Source organism: Topomyia yanbarensis, chromosome 3, assembly GCF_030247195.1.
Source record: "Topomyia yanbarensis strain Yona2022 chromosome 3, ASM3024719v1, whole genome shotgun sequence".
In the NCBI taxonomy this organism is placed as follows: domain Eukaryota; kingdom Metazoa; phylum Arthropoda; class Insecta; order Diptera; family Culicidae; genus Topomyia; species Topomyia yanbarensis.
The window spans coordinates 313,113,627-313,136,218 of record NC_080672.1 but is presented as its reverse complement, the minus strand read 5'-3'; the positions used below and the strand labels follow the sequence as shown (position 1 = coordinate 313,136,218).

Below are 22,592 nucleotides of genomic sequence, written 5' to 3'. Positions count from 1 at the left end.
TCGGGAACTGGAGTCACAATATGCCTTACAAGTTAAGAAGTGTTGATACCCTTCGTGTTGTTAGACCGACTTTGCCCTTTTCAAACGCTCGATTCAAACCCACAAGATATCTGGAAAATGTTCTAACATGCGATTGTCAAAGATCTTCAATGTCTTCAATGTCGAATATTTCCAGAGTGTGAACTGTATTTTAATTCAAGAAAATTCGAAGATGGTTAACTCGGAGCTATGCGTGCGACAAGCGTCACAGCTGGAACTCAGAATAAATTCTTGCCAGAAGAGGTTAAAAACTCTTTTAAATTCTACATCACAAGAAAATAGATGCAAAGGAAGTGGAGTATAGCACATAGATCTAAATACTGGTCGCAGTGGTGCGTCTCCAACAAAAAAGTGGAATATAGCAAAGCAAATCATGTGGACCAAATTGGCGTTACTGAATATCTGACAACAGTTATTCTTTCTACTGGGCGAGATCGGCATGCAATTATAATTCTGCAGATGATTACAGTTAAATTTTGTCATGAGTTTTCTTGTAATAATTCTATACATATCGTTTTAGCTACCTTATTATTTGATGAATTAACAATTCGATTTTTTAATTACGATAATCATGATAAGATCTTATGTAGGGGAAGGGGGAGTTCACCAAAATCTTACGAACTCTTATCTGGGGGGGGAGGGGGAGGTTGAAAAGCTCTAGAAAAGCCTTACGTAATTAGTGTACGGCCCCTATGTAGAAGTAACTCTTCGTGCATTGACACCAAATAGTACAAATGATCGCGGACAGATATTCAATCACTCAAAAGAAAAGGATTGTCTTGAATAGGGTAGTTGGGTTAGATGATGAAGGATCCTATTGGTCGAAATAAATTCCCCACATACTATCAAACAAATAACCTGCTCAGAGTAATTGAAAATTGTCGTTCATTTTAAAATTCATATAGCTAAAGAAGCATAGTGTGTGTTTTAAATCTTCGTGTTCTAAAAGAAAGTTAAGAATTTTGAAAATAAAAATGTTTAAGTCCACTATCTGGGGCTAGGTTTCATTCTAATGATGCCGACATCACCAAGCTCAGGGTAGAGTTCGCCAAGCAGGGCAATTAGCCATTTTTTAAGCTTTGCAGCGTCGCACGAAAATTATGTGTTCCAATATAGAATAGTACGTCAAAGTCGGAACATTTCTGAGGACAAGCAGTAGCGTAGCAGCAGGAGTGTTACGAATACAACCCAAGCTCCCAAATTAAATATGTTTGTCAAAAATGTACCTTAGAATGACAAGATAAATGACCCCTATCGGCCCACCCCTGAGTCGATTTCTAGTCCCGCCAGAAGTACTTACTCCAAATTTGAAGCAAATCGGACAAGCCTAGCTACCGGACCAACGTGTCTGAAGTTTTTATGGGATTTTTCGTTATTAAACTTTTAACGAAGTGATGTTTGAATCAGCTTTGCATGGGGTCTAGCAGTGCATAGTTATGTATCAGTACTCGATTCCCACAGGCTAAACATTTTTGTGGAATAATGGCTAGATTTAGCTGAATAATATATTCAGAAGAATTGTAGTACATGATACAAGTTATGGATTGATTGAAAATTTTTAAATCCACCTGTGACCGCACAGAGGGCGCCAACACTAACTTTTCTACGTAGAGCGATAGAAATTAGGTGTCTTCTACAAAGTTGTAGAACAGGCATTTTTCAGTAATTCTGCTGAGCATTCCGATATTCTATCTCTCTTACTTGAAAAGTTAGTGTTGGTGTCCTGTATGTGGTAGGTAGAGCTAAAATTTTCTAACCAAACTATAACTCACCAATTGAAGTCCATAGTTTAAATTCGCGGAAAACGTGAAAAAAACTATTTTGTGTTTGGGAAGTAAATGCGACAAAACTGAAAAATTTTCAACTTTTTAAAAAAAATCTACTTTCACAGAAATTTTTTATTTTTTAATTGCCAGTTACGTGAAGTTTAAAAACGATTGTTTTGGACTTTTTAGACACACATTAGAAAGTAAATGCATAAAAATGGGAAAATTTTCACCTTTTCATTAATAAATGTTTTTACGAGTTACGAGGAGTTGAAAATCACTAGTTTTGAACATTTTAAACGCCCATTTGGAAGTAAATGCGTTTAAATCGCAAAATTCACAACTTTTCACAGATTAATGTTGTTTGTTTTTCCGAGTTAATGGACTTAAAAATAAAAGTTTTGAATATTTCAAATGCACAATGGGAAGTAATTTCGACAAAATGGAAATTTTAAAATGCGTTAATTATGTCCAAAACTTGTTTTTCAGCACCTCGTAATTCGCAATAACAAACAACATTTATCTGTGAAAAGATGAAAAAAATTAGATTTTGACGCATTTACTTCCCAATGTGCGTTTGAAATGTCTAAAAATATTGATTTTCAACTCCTCGAAACTCGCAATAACATACTATATTTATCTGTGAAATGCTGAAAGAAATATATTTTGTATATTTATATATTTCCAATTTTCCGCCATAGCACGGTATTTAATATTTTACCCATTTTCAATACCGGTTCTTTGTCGACATGTCACATAACAAGCAAACCTGTTTTTCTATTGTCGCGACCGTTCGCAAACGAACATACATGTCACAGTTCAGTAAATGTACAGCTGCTTGACAAATCAGTTTTATTTTGAAACATGTACAAATTTTATGACATGGCACGGGGAAAATATATCGTGTCATAGTACATGCGCTTGTGTCACATGTCGCAAGAATCCGCAACTTGTACATGTCACGAGCAAACATGCGACCAGTCACCAGATGACTGGTCACAACCATGACATTTTCCAGCTATGGACAGAATACTAATAATAAACACAAATAAAACAAAAATAAGAATGTACAGGTATACCTCGATAGTACGTACACCTTCGCTTCGTTTAGTGTACGTACTATAGAAACGTACGTACTATCGAATCACAAAAATAAAATTCAAAATATTACTTTTTATGTTTAATATTGAATCAAACTTTACAAAAATAACATTTATCACTAAATTCATCACCCCATTAGTGATAAACTGACCTATCATCAAGTACTAATCTTAGAATATTAGGGTTTCCATCAACCAGGATGGTTGAAAATGGAGAGTAAAAATATATCCTTGGTCTCGTACAGTACTTTGTATTAAATAGCATTGTCTTGAGCATTTCCCCAAATTTATTAGGATTTTATTGATTTCCGTAGGACTTCTTTAAAGTCCCAGAACTATCCTGAATCTCTGAAATTCGTAAGATTTGCTTGAAATTTATAGAAATTCCCTGAAGATTTTCTGTAATTTTTGATTTTCCTGAAGCAGAAGGAGTTGTTTTTTGTATATTTTATACGTATAATAATAATAGTGTAATTTATCAAACTATAGGAACAAACTAAAATTTGCTGGGTCAAAAAAGCAGAAGTTCCCATTTTGTGGGCGAAAACAATTCTTTTCTGATACATACGGGACTTCAGATTGGTTTTTTACTCCTTTCAAATTTGGTCGATAATAAACTTCAAATACCCTGAAAACGGCTATTTAAATATTTTTGCAAAGTCGATATGATTTTAAATTAAAATTATGCCTGTATATGAGCTAAAAGGTGTATAAACCATAGTTTTTGACTACACAAGATAGGTCTTGCTGAGCTAGAACATATTTATTGAGCAACTTCAATATGATGGATACATATTTTTAATCACACTCACAAGAACCCTGCTTATTTAGATGCATTTTTTCAGCTCTATGAGTACTACCAGCCTCCATCGAAGTCGTTAGCCGTGCGAATCTCTCTTATTCCATTCTAAACATTGAATCTTCTAGAATGTATGGACTTAGCACTCAAATCATATGTGCACAAAACCGATTTAATCCACCTATCAGTGAGATGAGACATTTCTTACACATATCACTGTTGTATTATTCATTAGATTGTCGAACACATGCAAAGTTGGCAAGCAACTAACAGTGAGATAAGCACAGTTTCGAATCCTGTACGAATAACACTTCGAATAAAGTGAATAAATTAAAGAAAAATAATAAAATAAATAAAAATTTAAAAGAATTATGAAGCAAAAAAATAAAAAAAAATTATTTATAAAATAAATAGAAGGATTAATGTAAATCAAATTAATAAAATAAATAAAGAAATCATTGATGTTAAAAAGTAACAGAATTTATAGAATAAATTGAATAGTGTGACTGAACAAAATTAGTCAAATTATTAAAATAAATAAAATGTGTGGACCCGAGCTTAAAATGGCATAACACGAAAAAAGTGAATAAAATAAATTAAATGAATGATACGAATAAGATGCATGAGATAATAAACTGATCGAAATGCATACAAAGAATGAAATGAATACAATAGATAAAATGAGATCAAATAAACAAATTGATCCAAAAGAATGCTAAATGAAAAAGTCATTAAAATGAAATCATCATACGTTTAAAATAAGTCAAATATTTAAAATGAAAAAAAAACTAATTGAATATAATCCATGATATGAATGATCTGGAAAAAATGAGTATATATAATAAAATTCAAAAAAGTTAACTTCATTTAAGTAAATGAATAAAATGAATTTCACGAATTCCAAAACCATTGTTTCAGAATATTCTGAAGTGTTAGTGAAAATCCCATTGCAAAGAGTATGTTTTTGTTCTTCTTTTCTTGACGGCGTTTTAAGAATATCTGATGTTTCTACTTTATGGACGGGCCTTAATTAGTCGTCAGGAAATCTAGAAATCAGGAATTTGTCTTGGAATTGAAAGTTGTCTTTTTGGTCACAGATACCTGAAAATGATTTTTGCACAGAATAGAATTTTCAGGTCTAGTATTTTAACGCGTAATTGGAAAGAGTAAACTAAAGCCACCTGTAAATAGTATTCATTTGCATTGAAGTATATAGAAAAGAGTGTCAAGTGCCAATTATATTATTGTCGATTGCACAACAGCCGTACATTCAGTCGATTACAATGCATTCTCTTTCCACCCATCCTTATCACTTGAGAATTGTTTCTTCCGGAATTCTCGTTCCGGGGATATGGGTTTATGAGTCCTACACAAAACAACACCATGACAAAGGCATTATTCAAACTACCAGAATAAGTATTGAAATTCATCGAAAAGCTAGTTAGCATTGAAAGGGACCCTGGACTGCTTTGAGACACGAACATTCTTGAAATTACAAATCGGATTTTTTGCAAATAAATATGCTTTTAGTCCCATTGATCATGAAAAATGTGGGGTTTTCAGTGCAACTCAGTATCAGTTGTAGTTACACAGTAATATGTATGACATAAATTCAGTGAGATCAACTATCTGTCCAATGCATAAACTGTGATTGTAATCCTCGCTAATTTACGTGTAGCGTATGGAGCACTCAAACGAAACGTCTATTGATTTGACCAATGCCTGTACTAATTCTGGCATTGAAGCTTCAAGTGAAACCAACGCTATGGGATAAAAAGATCTTTTTACTGGGATGGAAATATAGTTCCGATAGTTCAGGAGTCTTTGGACGCCATTTTGCCGGATCTAATTTGTGAATATTTTTGGAATTTGATCCGTTATTATTCATAAAAGTGCATTCCAATACAATGAATCTGCATTTTCAATAATATCAACCCAAAACAGGTATTCTCAATTTTCAAATGACACATTTGAGCATATATTTCATTCAAAATTCAGTAGAGATACGAAAGTTTAAAAAAGTGCACGTGGTATGTCTCTGTTTGTTTTCAAACAACCGTATTACACAATTTGAAATACCCAAGGATTTCCGTAATTATAGTATATACAAACGCTCAGTATAAAATTGAATTAAATTGGAGTTGATGTAGTTTTCGGTTTTGGACATATGACTCCCCTTAGCGCAACGTTTCGAAGGAATAGCCACTCATCTTTAGAGGAAAGCAGTGTTTGAACATAAATTAGTAATAGTTTTCTCATAATGCAAATATTTTTTGCAAATTTTGCCAGGACCACAAATATTTTCTTTCTCAAGTAGAATGTAATATTTAGTTTGTTTCCGGAAGTGGCTCAGTTCTACACTAAAATGGAAAACTATTTATAGGGAAACAGAAGACAAAAATAGGTTTGTTTTCCTTAACCTGAACAAATACATCGCAAGATTAAATTACCTTGGATACTAACAGTTGAAAATCTTATGACGCAACTTAGAAACGGATATCAGGTTAGATCTGAGTCGTGACATTGACCACGAACACGATTAGTGAGAGATCGGGGGTGGGGAGGAGCGACAAGTTAGGAATGGTAAATGATAGTTAGTGCTGTGACATTATTTTTATACACAGGGCGAAATTTTGATTCATTACATCTTTATTATACATAATGTAAATGATAATTTTTTTGCCATAATTAGTATTATATAAATCTTGCAAAAGAAGATAAACTTTCACTAGAATTTTGTTATTCAAAAACACAGTTGCGCTCTGTGATGCGACGAGTATAATATGAATATGAATTATGTTAGAAATCTATTTTCTCACTACTAGGTGAATTACTTGGTGATTTGTGCATTCATATTCCATCCAACGTCTATCTCACGACTGAATGCAATACTTAATCAAACGGATAAATACATCAACTCTGGGCAAATTTTCAGTGAATTTACACATTGTTTAGTCTTTGAAGTAATCTTGCTCATTAATTTTTGAGAAATTATTAATTTATTATTTAGTAAATTCGCAAAATGTTTGCGAAATCGAATTCCTTGAATCACGCAGATGTGTTTTCATACCTCGATATTCAAAATCGGTTTAGTTTAGCCTCTAAAACACCCTCCTTTACGCAACACTCTGTATGTGTCGGTCTCATTTTTAGTTAGTGGAAATTGGTAAGCGAGGAATAAAAATACAAAATGTTTAATATCTTCGCCGTTCGTGAGCGGATTTTGACAATCTATAGCTTGTTCGAAAGGTATTTTTGCAAACTTTCCAATTATGTCCACACAGTCTGCATTGCTTTGTTAGAAAGTTATCTGCTTTAAGCCCTTTGTGTTTTGACAAAATCATCCAGATCTCTAAAAATAAACAACATATCGAAAAACAAAAATAATAGTGTCAAATGGCAACGTTAGGCCTTTCATTTGAAACTAATTTCGTTAAGATAGGTTCAGCGGATGCTGAGATAATTACATGACATTAGTGCACATACATACATACGCACCCACACAGACAGACATTGTCCCAATTTGTCGAGCTGAGTCGATTGGTATATGAGACTCGGCCCTCCGAGTTTGAGCGAATCCTATACATTTCTTTTGTAAGAAATGTAAAACCATTTTATCATCGCTTTAGATTTTAACTGTCAAAATTGCCAAAAATCTTCATTGATGTTCCAAGAATATCTCGAAATTTAACAATTTTCTTAAAGTCAGTAAGACTTCTTGTGGGACATGTCGTAGCTAAAACTTGAAGAAGTTTTTTGATATTCGTCATTTTTCTAATTCTGTAAGTTTTTCTCGAAACACTTCGTTGAAATTAATGAAGTGCACTTGGAATTTTTTTAAGCTTGATAGAATTTTAAAAAAATTCTAGACATTTCTTTCATACATTCTTTGAATATTCTTGAAACTTCGTGAACTTTCCAGAAATTCTTAAGATATTACTTAATATCGTAGGGTTTTCTTGAAGTTCAGTACAGCTTGACTGAATCATCGCGGTGCACCGATAGCCGTTAACAAAATCTACTGAAACTGTAATGATAATTTTAAATGTACAGTTCGCACAATTTCCCGAGGTTGGTTAAATATGTGTGAAAATCGTGAACACTCTGCTTTCTGTAGAAATTGTTAGTATAGAAAGTCTCTAAAGTATTTCCCAAATTCCATACGACCTTCGAAGATCGTCTTTAAAGTTCATTGAGATACTCTGAAGCTTGACAAAACCAAATTATAACTAATCTGGGTGTCGTACAAATTTAGTATTTAGGATCTCCTTGTAAGTTAGCAATCTCCCGAAATATAAAAGACTTTCCTGAAACTTGTAGAATTGTTTAATACTTGTTAAATTTCCACGATTAATATGTGAATTACTTAAAGTTTGAAATACTTTGCTGCACTTTACAGAGCTAATCTGAGTAGCACACAACTTCTCTAAACTATGCAGAAACTCATAGAACTTCCACAAAATTTGTCCTATTTTGTTGAAGTTTACAAAATCAAATAAAAACAAAAGTTTGATAGCAGATGTACGTACTATCGAGGCAAAATGTACGTACTATCGAGGGTACGTACTGATCAGGGTACGTACTATCGAGGTATACCTGTATATATTAAATTTGTACATGATACGACCGATCTTGGATGTCTCGGATTACGATTCCGATGCTGATTCCGAGGGTACAATAGTATACCGCCAGAATCGGCCAAACATGACTTCATTCGGCACCGATTCCCACTGATCAATAAGGTGAAAAACGGTAATATTTTCCAAAAACTGAAAATTTACACTTTTATAAACAATTTAAGTGCCAATTTATATAGATTTGGTTGAAAATGTGTCTTAAAACTTAGTTCGAAATCGGGGTCAATATGACCCGCTAACACCTTATTCGTTGCAAAAAGTTAACACTTAAAGAAGGTTAATATTGAGCCCTTCACGATCATCCACGCAACCTACACCCGCGATCTCGCAAACATGATAACATCCCGGTGATAAGGTGGATGTCTTAGCACGTACAAACGCCCGCGTTCGCGCGATCGTGAATCGGTCACTTCCGAAAGTCTCTATAGGCCCATGCCTTCAATTGGACCAACTAAAAAAAAAGAAAGCTATCATATCCACTAGACAACATGGCAACATGACCGGGAACTCTAGTGATATGGAAAAATTCACTTACCTCTAGCATCTGAATCGTATACCGAAAATTAAGACTGACGGTCCGCGCGCAGTCATCCAAGAACACACGCGAATATGCGAAAGGACACACGGTTATGAAATAGAATTTATACATTTGAAGTTACATACATGTTAGCACACGCGACATACAAACGTACACGTGATCGAACACGTTAACGTACAAACGCTCGAGCTCTTGGTGATGATACACGTGATCGCGAAGTCCCTACGCCCGCACATATCTGAACCTAAAATAAATATTACATTCTGAATCACGGCCTGCTGCAATTGGCCTTAGGCAGTGTTTTGATGGGTGACATTTCCCGTCTCATTTTTATGGTAGTTTATGTAAATCGTATCCTCTGCGGAATCTGTTCCACAATTGTTTAGAATATTCTCTAGTAGATCGCGCAAAAATATATTTACGATGTTCAATACAGCGGTAATCATTAATGTTGAAAAACTAGGGTTAGGTAATTTTCGGAAGATAACCAGGATGTTAACTTAGGACAATTATTTTGTGTGAAAGTTTTCTGTATGACCTTCAAAAAATCCTGATCGAAACATGGTACTTTTGTTGGTAGTTCACCAATTTTATTTTCGGATAACTGAACTAGCCAGCATTCCTTAACTTTTATCGGCAGAAATTTACCTAAAACTATCAATTCGTATTGACAGATGTACATATATATTTTATGCCGGGAACTCGGTAATAAAATTGTTTAACTGAATTAATTACCAGACTACTATTCCAATCTCCAGAAAATTTTTACTGAACCCGGTGAATCAAACTTAATGTGTAAATTTAGTCGTTTGAAAGAGATACATGTCGTCAACGAATAGTCAACATCGCTGTTATCTCCCGGACATTACCCACCTCTAGTTTTTTTAATTCAATTTCTGCGAATCAGTTTACTACGTAAATCATATAAATATGTTTAAGACACAAATTTACTGTAAACTAGTTTAATTAAATGTATCCGCTGGAAGGCAAAAAATTGAATCTTTATGAATAAGCTTTGCAAGTTACCGTTTTCGGCAAAACTGTTGATCATAACATTTGCAAACTTCATTGGGTTGCCCAATTGAGAGAGACTGTGATCTTTATGAGCGGTGCGAGCAAAAAAATATTTTTTTCAATCCTGAATTGAAATGAGATGCGGAGAGCTTCCACCCATTTGGAACCCGAATAAATGTAACGGTCGAGCCACCCCAGTGCCTATATTGACAAGTGCCTTCCCATTGCTACTATCGGGTGACAGCAGCAGACACACCGGCAGGCAAAGAAAGACCCGCTGGCCATAAATTCGCTTGTCCCAATCGCATTCAGAGTTAATATACTGGTACCGTCAATTTTCCGCCGAGTAAACACAGATTTTTTGGTTTCGTCGGTCGTAAATATTTTTTATGATTTCACTCGTAAAACCAACAACGGCTGCGACGTCCAAGCCCAGGTCAGAACAGGACACCGGCAATTGAATTGTCCAAATAAAGCGAACCGGCCTCCGCTCGCTCGCTCGTTTGCAAAAAGGTATAAATTATGTATACAATTTTCTTTTAATTGCACGTTTAACCGGGATAGTGCAATAAATACCTTCTCTTTGCAGGTTATAATCACTTTTGATAAACGCAGAAATGACGCCACTTGGTTACGGAAGGGTTAACCGGCGTATAGAAGAGGGACACTTGATCTGCGGCCGGGTCTGTGCAGCAACAGTGTGCAGCAACCAGCCCAGCAGTGTTCTGATCCCGATGAAATTGGCTCGTTGCGGTTGCCTTACTCGCCAGGAGATGATGATGGTCTGGTAATGAGCAATAAAACCGCATCTGAATTCGAACGATAAAATCGTGAAACAAAGTGAGAACGAAGGCAGTAGATTTTACTGTCCACTTCGGTGAGAGTGGGGTACTGATTCATTGCGGCAGCAGGCTGAAATATGCGTAGATTAAATACGGCAAATTAATGATACAAATCGGTGTGGCGTATCAATTGACCAATGCTTCAAAATAGAAATTGCGAATTGTTTTTTTTTAATTCCTGATTGTTCCACTTTAACTTTTTTATTCGAAAGAAGGCACAGATTTTTTTAATATTGCGAATATATTTTATATTGCACATTGTTGACTAATTCAACTATTACATCTCTCCTTAAAATTGTTCGAGTTCAATCGTTCACGAAATAATAGCATTAATATGATCAGGAACCAAATTATACTGAAAAAAGTTCATTTAGAAGATTATGGGCGTAGCGTAGTTGGTAAATCGATTGCCTTGTACGCAGCATACTTGGGTTTGAGTCCCGACCCCGCACATAGGGTTAGAAATTTTTCATAAGAGATTTTTCTAACCCGAAGAGGCGAATGACCTTAAGGTTAAAAAATCTATAATCGGAATAGAAAAAAAGATGTATCTTTATCCTCTCGCACATATCTTATTATCTGAAAAATTTGGAATGTTTTAGCGGTTTTTAATTTTCTACAATAAATTATAACACCTTTTTCTTTTCCCAACAAATATATGCGATCAAACCCATTTTACCCCACACCTCGTTTCCATAATGTTCCAAGCGGTTTTGGGATGAGTGAATAAGGCAGCAGTTAGCCACTTTAACAACTACAGGTGAAGCAATGTAATTTTCTTCTGCTGACCGATCTCCTGCAGGGCTTGAGGTAAGGAAAAAATCACATGTTCCCATGCAGCTAAAGTTTTGGTTCGATGGCTATGGTTGCCTTCGTCGCAACATTTAGTCTACTTTGTAGCAGGAGAATTCAATCCGACCATGGGACGCTGGACTCATCGGATCCGTTTCCTTGTGTTCTGGCCATATTTGATGTGGTTTCGATCGGTTTCAACTCCTTTCAATATACATATAGTGACGATTTTCGAATATACCTATATACTATATTCACTAAAAAAATATACAAGCAACAGTGAACAACACCAGAATGAATTTGTAGGGTAGACGAACCCTTATTCATCTCATTAGTCATTAGGTTTTAACATCTTCACTTCATTACTAAGAAGTAATACAATGAAAAATATGGCATGGAAAATGTAAAATACTCGCGTTCGAGCTAAGTGAAAAGTCGAGTACAACGCACTCTTATTCATCCTATTTAAGGTAACGCGTTGAACAGAGATAGCAGACACTGCTCTAACTAATGTGTTCAAGTGGGTAGAATGAATAGTTGTACTAAGCTGAATTAGGGCACAGTTACCCTACCCCGTTTTCTTCCAACTTTAGCTTGCTCTGTGTACCTCAGATCAGTGCAATGCAACGGTGCACGTCGCGAACTGGACCTGGAAAGTTATGCTCGCCGGGTGGTCTGTACTGTACAACCGGGTTGAAGTAAGGACCACAAGGAAATGATGAACATCGTCGGTATCAGGGCGACTGCAACCACAACAACACCATGTGTTATTTTTTCACGTTGCATTTACATCAGACTGGTTTCGGTGAAGTCTGTATGTGCAAACCTCCGCATGCTTAATCCTAAAAACAATTCAACAAACATTCAAAATTTGATATGAAGAAGGGAGAACTTGTTCAAGCCTTTTCAGAAACCGAGTGGAGCGAAAGTTTTTTTTTTTTATTTTTGGCAGGCAGTTGAAAAAATAGCAAACCGCTGTGGTACTTAAGAGTGGTCATAAATTTTCAAGAAATTTCCAAGCGAAAAACGTTGTGCAAATTAATAAGAGCACTTGAAACCCCGTGCGTGATGAGGTCTCGTAAATTTCAAAGCAGCAGTTCAAATTTCAACTAAAGTCGTGTTTGTCGTTTATCGCCCGAAGCTTGGTCTGATAATTGAATTTGGCTTTAGCATTAATTACAATGAACTTTCTAAGACGTAATTTGAATTCTGGAATAATTACGCTTTTACGTTACGAAAACAGAACCATTCACTACATTCACGCAATTCGCCACTGCACAGTGGTTCAGGAAGCGAAATTAGCGGGAAACAATTGATTACGCTTTAATCTTTGGATTTAAAGATATGGTGTCTTAGAAATATTTATTGTGCGTGACAAACTGCATCTTGCGGCTGAAACGGTTTTAGGGTGGTCCTTAAAATATCAAAGTTGTAGACATTATTTCAAGTTTTAGTTGAGATAGAATGGTACTTTCTTCTGCAATATTCTATAGTAATCAATTCTTAGCAACTTCGTTGAAGATGCTAACTTTGTATCTCAAACCGTTTTCATTGCATGGTGAGTTCCCTATCATAACTCAGGGTGTCTCTCAAAAAAGCAGTTTTCTCTGCACAGTTTTTTAGTGTGATTTTTCTCACAAAAGTGCTCTTCTGTGTACTTTCAGAGCATGATTACAGGCGAAATGTTATCTTGTCTAATTCAAAAGTTTTATACAATTTTCACTGAAAAATACGCCCTTTTCAAGTATCGATATCTCAAAAGAAGGCAAACGAAAATAGACAATTTTGATTGCATTTAAAAGGGTATACTTTTATATACAATATACTAAAAAAATGGAGAACGCTTTTTGTCTTTCTAAAAAAAACAAAATTTAAGTAAAAACATTTTTGCGTATAATCCATACATTTTCATATTGCAGATAGGGTTACGACCCTATGTTATGCCCATTCGTTTGGGTGCCTCACTACACTATACCATCAATTACTCGACCAATGTACAATTGTTGAAATGCATATAAATTGAGATCAATGCGTTAGGGCCAATATATTTGCTTTATTCCTGTATATTAAAAAACTTGCCGGAAAATAGTAAAATATTAGTACACGAGCGCAATAGAAACTAGAATCGCTTTCCTCTTACTTCCACCCTACCATATCACCAACAAACATAACAGAACCATCGAAAAGCAAATATACACCGAGGTCTGCATATATCGTCGCTGTTATGCTATCTTGTGGCAAGCGCCATTTTGAGGTAAACTGAGATAGATATGCCACATCACTTGTCTAAAAAATGAGCATGAGCATGATCACCGTACAATTCGTAGATGCTATTCCGTAATTGACCAGAACAAGCGAAATTGCACAGAGAATCAACGAATGGAGCCTGGGAGTAGCGGATAGCTACACATAGATTCTCAATGTGTACGTTTCGAGAATTCTATACTTTGCATTGTTGATAACTGCGCCGGCCACGTCCTTACAGTCATCGGGGAAGGAAAGGAATGTTAGTGCAGCAAACGTTGTTATGGAGACCGTGTATACCTCTGTATCTCCACGTTTGCCACGAAAAGGGCTTTTTGCTAATAGGATGGGATAAAGAGTCACACAAATCTGGATTCACTTTGATAAGTGATACAATCTATGCAACTCTCAGAAGTGTTATGATGTGTTTATTGCTCTGGGCAGCCGGCTGCCCAGAATTTATGATAGATTTATCGTTGTTGAATTAATTTGGAAATGATCGGTTTGTAAAAAAAGCAACTTCAGCTCCGTGTGTTGCTCATGTTTAACTGAATCTAACGGTATCACGACATTCTAAAAACAATACAATACCATGAATAGGGATTACCTTTAGTGTTTCGAGATATTGGTGGATATAGATACGGCAATACCTATGTAATTGAAGATTTCATAATACAAGTATTATTTATCAACTTTGATATTTATATAGCAAATAAAATGACAGTTATATATTGATTTCTTTCTCCGCGAAGAATTGAATAAGGTGCCGATTTTTATGTTATCATTATTCGCAAGCGTTGTTAAGCTAACTAAAGCGTATTTTAAAGGTATAAAATAGGGACTACCGAAATACCTGTAACGACTAGCTTTATATATCGAATATGCAACCGTTGACGCTAATTTTTACGCCAATTACTAGAACAAGATTGGAGACAATAAGAACGAAAAGAAAGTAACCTGTCACCTTTCACGTGAATAATAAAGCTAGAATATTTTTATACTCTTGAAGAAATATAGTTAACATGACAAGTTGAAAGCATTCGATACAATACGAACAATTAATTGATTTGATTTCATTAAATAAAACATATGGTCAGTGTTAAGTCAGACCGGACTAAATGACATTGTATTGATTTCGAGAAAAACGAGTTTAAAGCTTGAATCGCAGCATCCTTTACATTATAATTTGAAATTAATTTTTGCTATAATTCTTGCTTCTTGTAACATATTTCAAATCAGCTAAAAGTCGAATGTAACCAAAAAAATATCTTTATCCAGTGCTATGATTATCTCATTTTTAAGAGTTTGCGACTTAGTACGGTCTGACCCAACACCAACCATATATTCTTCGTGCTGATATAACTGCATCAAATTGGTAAATAGCTTCTGACTCTTCTCACGAACTGCCAATTCCCAACCCTCAATATACGAGTCAACAGTCATAATTTCACTCAGACAAGACAATGCGTATTCCCCACGCACATTAAATACCACATGGATTAGTTTCCTAGTTGGTCAAATAAACACTAAGCAAGCAAAGAAATTAGATTGATCATTCCAAAGAAATGTCAGCTCGATTAGCATCAACCGGCGGATACGTGTTCCCTTACAATGCCATCAAATCAAAGAACATTTAAAATTACATACGACAAAATATGTGCAATTCTCAATATAATAAAATAAAACCTACTTAATTATTTGCAATAAAATGCCATCAGGGAAATTAGTTGCATAACGAGGATAGTTCATTTTAAAAGATAGCACTCTTGATGAATTACCCTATAAAGTTGGTGATAAGGGACGCGTACGAAAATAGCTGACCACCGCCGCCACATCACTTCACAGTGGTCAAAATGAGCAAATTCATGCCTTTAATTAATTTGTGGCTAAACTATAGGGTTTTGAGCTTTGGTGATTTCAGACAAGTTTTTGGAGTTATTAAGACGGATTTTTTTAAGTAGACGGTCATGTTCCAAAATGAAGTGTAAAGGCATTACTGAAATATAACTTACCCCCCTCGTCCAAATTTAGGCGGTTTAAGTCTTCAGCAAAGTTATAGAGAATGTTATTTTAAGTAATTTAACTGAAGATACTAACTCTATCTACAGCCGATTCGTTGTTATGAGAAGTTTTCGTTAGCACCCTTAAAAATTCTGTTTTTTGGAAATAACTTTTGTCATATTCATTTCTCTACAACAATGTTCTCTGCAATGTTTTAGATATTGTAAAACTCCACAACTTTTTTGAACATTTTAAGACGCTCCGATGCTTATATAAAGTGTTAGAGATGTTTCTTTGATTAAAAATGTCAATTTTCTTAGCCAGTTTTCTAAAAAAGTTGCAAAAATATGCAGGTGATATTGTATTATCTTGAAAGTACTATCAATCTACTGCAAAGTCATGAAGGAAAGGTTAGCATCCGTTGATATCCAAGAATGTTGCGCACAAATGAAATGGCGAGTATTTGAACTCTAACGGCGTTTATATTCTATTCAATCTTAAATAATGGGAAAGTAGCAAAGGTCTACAATAGAATGTTGAAGATCTAGTTATCTTATCCTCTTTCGATGAACTGTTGTCTGCGTTGTTATGCAAATTATTATTTGGATCGTCCTCGGATTTACTCGAAAACTGCTACTACTTACGTTTACTAATTTCGACGACAAACAAAATCGCTAACTAATAAACGGCTACATGAAAATGCTTGAAAAACTGAAAGCATACTGGAATGCCTAACATAAAATTTATTGTCAGTAATATATAGATCAAATAGAATAGAAGCATCCGATGAACAATGAATATCGAAGTTGCTTTATTTCAATTTTGCACTTATATACGGTTTACAATATACCAAGCAAATATTCATGTAAAAATTTGGACGAGGGGGTAAGAGATTAGGTTCATTCGGTGAAAATTGCTTGTAATAGATTTTGATGATACACAAAGCGTTAGTCAATTTCCATATAATAATGCAACATTCGAACTTAATTTCTCTAATTTTCGTGGCAAAATATTGAAAATATTTGAGAGTGAATCTGTGGAGGAAACTTTAAGAAAATAGGTGTGCATCATAACTCAGAATCTACTGGACCAATTATTTCAAAAATTTGTACAGTACTTCTTCACACAATTGTCAATGGAACTATGAGCACTTTTTGTTAAATTATGGCATTACTTTTACAATAACTCATTAATCTATCTATCTATCTATATATATAAAAGTCAAAGTTTGTATGTATATGATTTATGGACTCCCAAACGGCTTAACCGACTGCCGTCAAAATTTATACATAGTAGGCATATGTTATGGAGCGTGTTTGTGTGCTATTGGTTGGGAATTATCTGCCCGCCAGATGGCGCTTCGGAACACATTGTGTTTTCCTCCTATTTCGTTGAAAGTCGCAGCAACGCGCGATGGGTATTAGCTAGTTGATTATATATAAAAGTCAATGTTTGAATGTATATGATTTATGGACTCCCAAACGGCTTAACCGATTGCCGTCAAAATTTATACATAGTAGGCATTTGTTATGGAGCGTGTTTGTGTGCTTTTGGTTGGGGATAATCTGCCCGCCAGATGGCGCTTCGGAACAAATTGTGTTTTCCTCCTATTTCGTTGAAAGTCGCAGCAACGCGCGATGGGTTGTAGTTAGTTGATTATAATAACTACAATAATTTTGAATGCATTGAATATAATGAAGCCAGATAGCGCTGAAGGAAAAACTCAAATGCTCACCGTTTTATTCTTTTATAACATTCCTGCATACAAACAGATACTAACCACTCCTTCAGGATTTTGTAGTAGATTGTTAGTACTTTCAAGATAACATTAATTCATATGCATATTTTTGCAACTTTTTTAGAAAACTTGTTAAGAAATATGACATTTTTAATCAAAGAAACAGCTCTAACTCTTTCTATAAACATCGGACCGTCTTAAAATATTCAACAAAGTTGTGGGTTTTTATAATATCTAAAACATTGTGAACAACATTGTTGTAGAGAAATGAATACGACAAAAGTTATTTTAAATAAACTGATTTTTATGGGGTTCATTGGAAAACTTCTTATAACAACGAAACGGCTGTAGATAGAGAGTAAGTATCTTCAGTTAAATTACTAAAAATAACATTGTCTGCAACTTTGCTGAAGACTCAAACTATCTATCTCCTTCCAGTAAAAAGTTACATTTCAAAAATGCCTTTACATTTCATTTTGGAACATGGTCGTCTACTTCTGAAAATCTGTCCTAATAACTCCAAAAACTGGTCCTAAATCACTAATACTCAAAATCTTATGGTTTAGCCGCAAAATAATTAAAGGCATGAAATTGCTCATGCACTGTGCACTTGTCTAAAAAATCTCTACAAAGTGGCGTTTTCAGAATTTTAAAATTCTGCTTGGTTACTGAGATATAGCGTGAAACATGCTGAGAAATTTTTATTTTTTTGCTTCAAATGACTGTGTTTGGGAATTGACTTGAGTTATCTTGAACTCATCCCACCGAGTTTTTATAGACCGAATGAAGCCAAAGATATGAATAAAAGTTAATAAGTGATGTTTTTTTCTATGGAAAATTTTCCATGCACGATTATGACACGCCATACAAAGTTTGTCATCAACTCACACCTATGGCACGTGTGAGTGCGACTTTTGTTTACATTTATAGTAAAAACTCGCATCATAGTCAACCAATTTTCGTAATATTTGAGATATTAGTACAGAACAGATAGAAGTATTAGTTGTCTTCTTTGAGTTGTTTCTACCATTTATAAGTTTCAAGATATTCAATCTCAAACCTCAAAAATCGTTTTTCTCGAAATGTGTTAAATGGCGCTTGTCATAAGATAGCACAACAGCGACGATATGGGAATTGTTGTATTACCGCAATTCTCTGTTTTCGTCTTCGATAAAGCTTTGATCGAATCTATTAACTTTTGTAGTGGAGGGTTAAGTTTGATGATTTGAAATCCACAAACAGCACGCGTTTCAAAAACGAATCAAACTCTCATCAGCTCCATATTTGATAATCAAAATCATGCTTAGTTTCTGGGTTTCAGTATTTCACTTGATGTACTCAATTAAGCACTTTGCAGAGTGTCGCTTTCAAGTAAGGTAATTTAAGAAGAGATGTGGCAAATTTCTAAAAATCGATCCTGCATCAAAGTAAGCCATTCAATATTTGATGAAATCATTTTTATCAATTGGGACAAGTTCCTCAAATAGAATCAGTCTGTTTCCAGTCACCTATATGGAGGATATTGCAGTCGACGTTAAACTACATGATTTGTCTCCTGGCACACCTGGTAGTGCATTTCGCAGATTCATGTCGCAATTTGGCGAAGTGGTTTCCATTAAGACTGACGTTTGGAGGAATTTCTTCTCCGGCATTCCCAACGGTGTCGGGTGGTAAGAATGCGACTAAAACGCCCCATACCTTCCTTTGTGACCCTGGAACATGACACCCTCTATGCACAGTCCACCCTGTGCACATATAACCATCAAACTGCCACGTGTCAGTTTTGTGAACAATTTGCACCTTATGGAAAACCATGCGTGGAAACCCATAAGAAGAAAACATCACCTTTAACCAACAAAACCATCCAGAATTCAACGTGTGGGCGTTGAATTCTGGAACAATAAACAAACTAAAACACAATCAATTATCCAACCAGTAGTGATGGTTAAACAACAAACAAATACTCAATCCACAACGACTACATCTAGTACTCCAGTAGCAATAAACATCACCGCCAACCAAAATGCAGTCAACACGGTTGAAATTTTCACGACCGAAGCCAGCAAAACGAAGAAGCATAACAAAACTATCGACCAAAACCTTCAAGACAGCAGCAACGATGATAGTATGGACGAAAGCGACGATTAAGGTAGCACAGTGAATGATCCTCAGGTCTTGTCAGGCGACGCCGGACATGCTCCACCGTCTAGGAAACGAATCTCCGCTCGCAAAGGTAAATTGCGTGCGAAGGATTCAATGGAATCACATTAAAATGTCACACAACGAGCCTTGTCAAACGAATTGAAAAAAAGTTCCTTAAATACTGTGAAATGGTTTTGTCATGAAAAAAAATCATCGAATTTCCACGAACATTTTATAAAAAAAGGTCATTGCGGGAGAGATGCCGCATGTGCGGGTGAGACGCCGCACCGTGGTCACAAACTGAAAAATGGCGATCAAAAATATTTTTTGCTCTAGATGATGTTTTTTGTGATTAGGTGTCCAGTTGAGTTTCTTGAAGTTCGATTATACCTATAACTCGGCTAGCACTTGCAGTTTTCCTAAGGGGGTACTACCATTTCTAGAAGCATTTTTTATTCAACATTTAAAAAATATTTTTCTTTTGCAACCTTGTGTACCGGTTAAGTTTGAGTAACTTAATTAAGGGTTCTATTTATTTGTATGTTTCTACGAGCGATATATAACTATGTGTTTGTAGCGGTGCCTTGAAAGCAGTTTTTGGCTGTTTCTCCTAACAATGAATTTATATAACTTAGGTATGTTCTTGATAGATTCATTTTGAAAAAAGGCATAATTTCCTAGAAATTTTCGTTTTTATCCCAATATTGACATCACTAAAAATCAATGCGTTCACGAAAATTAGTGCCTGAAATTTTAAAGAATAAACCGAAGTAACTAATACATAGATACATATCGCTCGTTTTAAATATACAATAATCCTATGTGTCACTGTGTTAGGTCCGTTAGTTTGTAAATATAACAGATATGCCCTCGCACTCACACAACTGATAAAGTAAACAAACCGCCAAGAATTGTCAAACATGAACTTCATTCATCATGAGTTCATTCGTGTCGTCATCTTGTAGAACTCAATACCTAACGCAACTGTTCATTTAAGGTTGATCAGAGAATGGGCAAAAACCGAAAAAGAAAAAAGCAGTTTTTTTCACAACGTGTGTAACGTTTTAGCCCATTCGCTGTCCAACCTTAATGACAGGAGGATCATAGCAGCCATCGAAGACGGAGGTGCATTTTTCACTGCTATCAATTTTTATTCATAAGAATCCTCTACTCTCGAAATTGGAAATTACAGGAAAATACGAGTCGATCTCCGGAAGGTGGAAGCCGATAGTGATGTGATTGTAGAATAAGCAACTTGAGTGCAGTTGGCCTCGAAGCGATCCAGGCACTGTGTTCAGTTCACGGAAAGTGGGTGAGGCGGTTGAACTTTGTTACCTTGTTTGGAGGTCTGAACCAGCGATGACCCGAGTGTGTTATTGCAAAGATGGAGCGTGGTAGGAAGCTGAGCTTTCGAGGATCCGGAAGTTGCTTTTCATGCATAGTAGCGGTCGAGATCATCACGGAACTCATCGGGTGAGAGAATTCCAATTATTTTTTAGAAGACTAGTTGGAAATTCTTTGTTTTTGTTATTTTTTGCTACATTTTCAAAATGACATATTTTTACATGTTGTTTTGAGCTGCGTTTAGCCATTTTATTTTTCATGTGTCGGTAGAAGAAGTGTTGTATGGTCGGATCCACATGAGGTTTTGTGGTAATTGTTCCGTGTCGCGAGTATTTTGAAAGAATTTTTTGTATTTTTATGCATTTTTGTTTATATTACTACTAATTAATTTCTCTATTGTTTCAGAGAGCGAGTAAGGGCGCTATAGCCCTGGCTCGTTAGCCAGGACAGGGCTAAATACTTCTGTCCCGTCCCAGGAAGCTAGGGCCAAAGGAGTGACATTAACCCCCTTAGCAAAGTCACTTCCAACGATTTATCAAACCTCCATCAAATTGAAACGGTTGTGTACGGTTGTCCACGTTTCTTCTTTATTAAAGGTTCAAAATAATTTGCTGAAAAAATTATTCGTGGAATAAATAATTTGATTGCCGTATAATTTTGAATCATCTTTATTTTGTACGCTGCCTTGGCCACTTCGCCATATTGCGACATGACCATATTGGCCCGGCCGCTTTAATGCTTGTGTCATATTTAATATGTGCCACAAACATTAATAATGACAAGAAAAATTGTGGACGAGCGTCTGCAATTTTCCAGGATCCCTACATGTATTGGCTGTGTATGTGTAGAGTAGACTGGACTAGATTCGCTGTCCAACCTTAATGACATTCTGATGTGAAAAAAATACTTTTTAGCTATGGGTCCTTCGCCATCATGTGCGGCATCTCACCCGCTATTTTGATGCGGCGTCTATCCCAATTGTAGGGAAGAGATGCCGCACGACGACATTTTCCTCTGAAATTATGGATGATCAGAATGACTTCTAAAAGGTCCCAGCTATTCAACCAATACACGATTTACCAAAAGAAAAATCGAACAATTTAAATAAACGAAATTTTAATGCGGTATTGAAAAATCTTCGACGCTCCGTGATGCAACTGGAGGCGCATAATCATTAATAACATTTTCGGATTATTTTACATCTTCAGTGTTATAATTCTTCGAAAGACAATCTCACAATATTATATTACCGTATAAAAATGACCCCATATACGAGATATAGAGAGTGTGGCATCTCTCCCGAAATGACCCTACCTTAAATCTGATCATAGGAGTCAAAGCAAGTATGGGTACCTCTCCAGATATATGAAGATTCGTGAATTTGGTGACCTATGTTATTTTTTTCCGATAGATCCCAATATTTTTACTACAAAAATTTTTGTGCTGCAGAAATAAAATAATTTTAAGTTTGAAATTCAGTTTTGATTTGCTAAATTGAATTTCTCAATTGACGGTCAATGACAAACGCCGAAGCATATTATGTGTCACAGTTACGTACAAGAATCAGAATCAGGAATCAAAATATATTGGCTCCAA

The 22,592-nt window shown here is 35.4% G+C and overlaps 1 protein-coding gene across 2 annotated transcripts in view; it reads right to left on the bottom strand.

The window, feature by feature from the left end:
- Positions 1–8,901, bottom strand: part of LOC131691417 (uncharacterized) — a 68,073-nt gene extending 59,172 nt beyond the window's left edge. Inside the window, exon 1 of one of the 2 annotated variants that reach the window (XM_058977788.1) lies at positions 8,877–8,901. The gene's annotated coding sequence lies outside the window, so the exon portion shown is untranslated. The remainder of the gene's footprint in view (positions 1–8,876) is intronic. The other variant, XM_058977787.1, reaches the window with a different exon arrangement.
- Between the last annotated feature and the right edge of the window lie 13,691 nt (positions 8,902–22,592).